The sequence below is a fragment of the Saccopteryx leptura genome, chromosome 2 (assembly GCF_036850995.1).
Source record: "Saccopteryx leptura isolate mSacLep1 chromosome 2, mSacLep1_pri_phased_curated, whole genome shotgun sequence".
Classification (NCBI taxonomy): domain Eukaryota; kingdom Metazoa; phylum Chordata; class Mammalia; order Chiroptera; family Emballonuridae; genus Saccopteryx; species Saccopteryx leptura.
Window position 1 is genome coordinate 324,056,641 of NC_089504.1, and position 5,341 is coordinate 324,061,981.

Genomic DNA, 5,341 nt, shown 5'->3' on the forward strand with positions numbered 1-5,341 from the left:
CCATGTTGTTAAATACACTTAGTAAACATAATTTTAATGACTGTATCATATTCCAGAATATGAGTATATCATAATTTATTTAACCATAATTTACTTTCTGCCAATTTGGGGCTATTAAAAACAATACCACAATGAATATTATAGAGCATTAAGCTATGTGCACATAGCTGGTTGTTTTCTTTAGGGTCTGAACACTTTTAGAGCTTTTGTCCACACTACCAAGTTGCTTTTTCCAGAAGACTAGAACAATCTCAGCAATGAGCAAGAGGAGCTTCCCATACCTTTTCTTAAATGTTTATTAATTTGTTAGACAAAAATGGTATTTTATCACTTAATTAGCATTTTAGATTATTAGTGAGGTTAGTGTTGTTCAGGTTAATCACCCATTTGTAATTCTTCTCATAAGAACGATCTGATCATGGGCACTCCTTGCTCTTGTTTTCTTTTTCTTTTTTTATTTTAGAGAAAGGAGGGAGAGAAAGGGTGGGTAGGAGCTGGCAGCATCAACTCGTGGTAGTTGCTTCTTGTATGTGCCTTGACCTGGCAAGCCTGGGGTTTCAAACTGGCGACCTCAGCATTCCAAGTTGATGCTCTATCCACTGCGTCACCGTCACCGCAGGTCAGTCTGCTCTCATTTTCTAAGTCCTTCCCCAGCCCTGGGTCCTGCTGCCCAGTTCATTCCCCGCCCTGGGCTCCCTCCTGGTTCTGCATCCCTTGCCTGCTGCTCACAAGCCTCTCCCATTCCCTCCACAGCCTCACGGCTGCTCTCACCGCTTCTGTGCCTGCGGGTGTCCCCTTGCTCTGCCTCCCCCAACCCCCTGCACCGGAGAACCAGACAGAAACCTCGAATTTTCAAGCTAGCCTGCAGGGTCCACCATCAGACCGGGGTCAGCGCTAACTTCGGGCAAACACCGCAGGGCCCAGGTCAAACACGGGGCCGCCGCTGGGGCCTAACGTGCTGGGACTTGGCACAACTCTGCCTCATCTTTCCCTTTCTTGTTTGCCTTCTCTCCCCATTATTCTAACTCAGGCTTTCATTTTCATAAATGATACAATTTGGTGGTTTGGGGTTTGTGCAGGAGAATTTCTGTGATCCTCAAAGCACAGGGCCTGCTTGCCCTTGTTAGAGAGGAGGGACTCTGGACGCTCTGCAGGCCCCGTCAGGCTGTGGTAATAAGCAGGGGCTGCCGGGGCTGCAACACGTAAACCTGGTCCTTCTTAGTGAGACTTCGCAGAAATCCCACTGGAGATTTTTCCGCCCCTGCCCTGTCTACTCTCTTTCATAATGATAAATGGCTGAAAAGAAAACTATCTAATCTCCAAACTGCTTGCTTTTTTTTTCCTACCCTTTCTTCAAGGAGAGGAGGAAGAACATGGTCACATAAAACAGAGTCCTTCATCGCCTGCTCCTCAGGAGACAGTTCTTTCCCTTTTCATCCCGGGCCTGTTTCTGATCTGTGATGGGCTCGCACTGAAAGCTCCAGCCCGCCCTCCCTAATCAGCTGCGACAGACGCCGCGGTTGCTCGGGTTGCCAGTCGAAATTGAATTGATTCCCCGGCCCCCTTGCCATTTTGTTCTGCACACAATTGCTTAATAGCTGTCACCTTGGCGTTCAGTCCCAGCCGGGCCGCGGGCTGACTGGTTCCCATTACTCAGGATGGCCGGTGCAAGTTCATCACCTTTACAGGATGTCCCTGATTGATTCCGTATGCCTTGGAGACCTGTAATATATTTGCATAGGCGGGAGGCGGGCCTCACTGGGGGACAGAATAGAAATCCCTGGGCCGCAGGAGCCTAGGAGCCGCCAGGTTTCGCTGCAGAACGCGCCATGTTTGAGTCATTACCGGGGCTTCTTGTCAGGAGTCTGGCCTCTGCTGACATAGCTGCTAATGAATTTGTACAATTTAAAAAATACAAAACAACCCAGCCTACCCTAACCCTTGCTGTTGCCACCTGCCGCCTGGGCGGGGGCAGCAAGCAGAGCCTGCTCCTCTGGCCTGAGCCTGCGCTGGCCTGACAGTCCCTCCCTGCCTGCCCCTGCCCCTGAGCAGGAGCACTGGGCTCCCAGGGAGACATCTTTCAAGTGAAATCCTTTGCACTGGGAACTACTTCAATTAGACAGCAGGGGGAATGTTAACATGCCCTCCGGCCTTTTAAGTGGGTTTTAATTTTATGTTGTAAGATAAGACACTGCTAGGCCAGGCTGCTACTCCTCCGGCAGGCTCCATTAGTGGGGCCTGCCGAGGCCTCTTGACCCCCTGGGGCCCAGCAGAGGCTGGATGTTGGGTTTGGTTTTTTAACAATTTGTCAGTCTGACCCAGCTTCTCTTTCCAGTCTCCCTTTTGTTAACTGTGGGCTCCTCTGTGGTGGGAGAGCGGTCAGTGGCCGGGCTGCCTGAGCACCCCGCTTCTCCCGGGGCCTGGCCCCGACTGCAGTGAGCGCCCTGGCGGCTGCCTGCCTGTGGCCTCACAGATGGATGTTCATCGCTCCTTTTTCCCCTTCCTAGGCAGGGCACAGCAGAAGCAGACACTTTTCATGTGGCAGGTTTCTGGCCCAATGATGTATGACCTGTTGGCTCTACTGAATAGTGCCCTTTGTTCCAGGGTATCCCATGTGCCCCTTTTTTTATTGATTTGTTGATTCAGAGGGGCAGGAAAGTTTCACAAATCCCACCACAGGCCTTGCTCTAGCCATGCCCAGGTGGGGACGACCAAGGACCTTCTGCTTCTCAGAAAGCTGCCAGGAAGCTAGGGGTTGCCTAAAGGCACAATACCCCTGTAGACGTGGCTTTCTTTCCCGGGGCCCCAGACAATGGAATGTCTTCAGAGAGCCAGGGAACCCACCGCTAGCTCCCAACCCGCTGCCTGGGTTCTAGAAGATGCAGAGTATCCCAGAATGCAGTCTTCACCCAGAAAAAGAGCAGAGCAGGTGTGAGTTAGGAAGAGCACCTCCTTCCCTGTCCCCTGAGCCAAGTTCAGCTAAGTTTTCCTCTGTGATCAACGAACACAAGGTAGGCGCCCACAGCCAAGGGAAGAGGGAGCCTGGCCTCTTTCTGCAGGAAGAAGTCAGGCCAGAGAGAAACCCTAGAGCCGCGGGGATGGACTCTGAGGAAACAGGAGACAAGGTTGACTTTTACCCAGCAGAAAACCTCATCTTAATCCTGATGAGGACAGGATTGAAGAGGCACCCTTGCCCTCGCCTGCTCTTCTCCTGGTGGCCAGACCAGCCTGCATTGGAGATGGTGGATTATAGTGAACAGCCTCCAAAGAGCACCACAGTTGAGGGGAGGGCTGAGGAGGGAGCGCCACAGCTCCTTCCGACACCAGCTTCTCTTCTAAGGTAGCAGAGTGAACCTGGACTTTTCCCCACTCCTTCTTGTGGTCAGGCTTCAGGGACCTGGCGGGGGTTGGGGGGCAGATGCACAGTCCTCCTCTCCTGGCGCAGGCGGTGGCGAGCTCCCACCGCCCCCTGCTCCGGAAAGCCCCATCTCCAACCCCACTAAGATTTCCCAGCGTGGGAGATCTCCTCCCCCAGATCGCCAGGCTGTGTGTTGACTACTAAAAGGTGCCGGATTCTTGTGTACTTGCTCCCCTGTCATTCTGGGGTCTTTGTGGGCCCTGGAATCAGACCCATCGCCCGGAGAGGAGCATGCAGATGAAGGTCAGGTTGCCCTGTGTGTCCTAAATTACTTCTGTCTACGCTGAAGGCTCCACGGTACTATTGTTCGGTGGCACTGAGGGCTCCATCTGCATCTAACCCTTGAGAGAGAAAAAATGGAAGCAAAAGGGAGGTAGAGACCATCACTGAGCCAGGAAATGACGAGTCTGTAGTAAAAATCACCCACACGCGTCATGGTTGTCAGATGGCTTTATGTTCCGATATGTAAAACAACACGTCCATGCTATACACCAAAAACACTTGAAGTTCCACATCCTGTTAGCTAATGTGTCTTCTAATAAAGTTTAATCTGTACTGTGTGTTTATATATATATTTATATTTATATTTATTTATTCATATGTTTTCCTAAACCATTCTTAGTTTTTAACATCAAGTGTGTAATAAAAAAAATTAAATAGATGTCTTTCCAAATACCCCCTCCAACATTTCATTTTTTAAAGTTTATTCATTTGTAAAAAAAAAAAAAAAAGCAAAGCTGAATTTGACATGTGGCCTGCATTTGTGATATATATATCATATATATATATTTCTTTCTTTCTTTATATAATATATAAATAGCTATTCAGCATGCAAAGAGTTTAGTGATTTTCCACATTTGATTGCAGGGTTCACACCAGCCTCAGGGAGGGCTGGCGATACTCGGTGCTGGAGAGCTGGGCCAGCCGGGACCCGCCGCACCGGAGCGGAGCGGTCCGCGCTCCTCTGCGCACCGTGGCTGAATCTACCGGAAGACGTGACTGTTTCCTCAATTCTCACTTCTACTTCTGTTGGGCTTTCCTGCTCCAGAGGCAGGGACTTTCTGGGAGTGGACCGGGCCCCAGCGCTGCCTGGCAGCAGCTTCGATGCAGTCGCCTGGGGACACTGCCAGGTGAGGTGTGTTTCATCACTGCCGGTCACAGGATGCAGATGGCACGACAGAAGGAGTGAGAGCTTGTACACTGGGGACCGAGGGGGAAGGGCTTTTACTTTGTAAGAACACCTGAATGATGATAGGGGTGCCATTGGTTGCTTTTTCCCCCTCCTCTTGAAGAAAAAAAATTGTTTTAATCCCATTACATGGCACGAAGCACATGACCCTCTCTGAAAACTAGCCCTCAGCCCTCAGAGCAATAGGAATGAACTTCCGGGCCGCTAACCAAGCAGCCAGCCCCACTCGGCGTGCTCGGCGGCTGGCTGAGCCCCCTCTTGGGCAGCCTCACAGTCTCCAGCAGCCACAGCAGTGGGCCTCAGCTCCCCCTGCACACAGAAGGCCAGGACTCTAAGATGTGCACAGACCTGCCTCCCCACCCCCAGCAGTGAGTCTTCCCCCAACCTCCCCTAAGGGAGCGACCTCACACCTGGCCCTGAGTTAATCAAATACTACAGAACTCCCTAATAACTCCCGTGAACTCCCCACTTCCATCCCAGCTGTGGGCATGTTCAAGAGATGCTAGGTAACACTGGACCCAGGTCCTGCAGCCAAAATCACTGCTTAGACAACTGTGTTTTTTTTCCTTGTCATGCCTCGATTGTGTGGCAGAAAATAGAGGCTCTCCAAACACACCCGCGCACGCACACACCCCACCATTTAAAATACTTCCTGTGTTTCTGGTCGTACAGGCCACCCACAGAGCTTAATCCTGGACTGACATGGTCCTGGGGCTGTCGGGGAGACGTGGGAG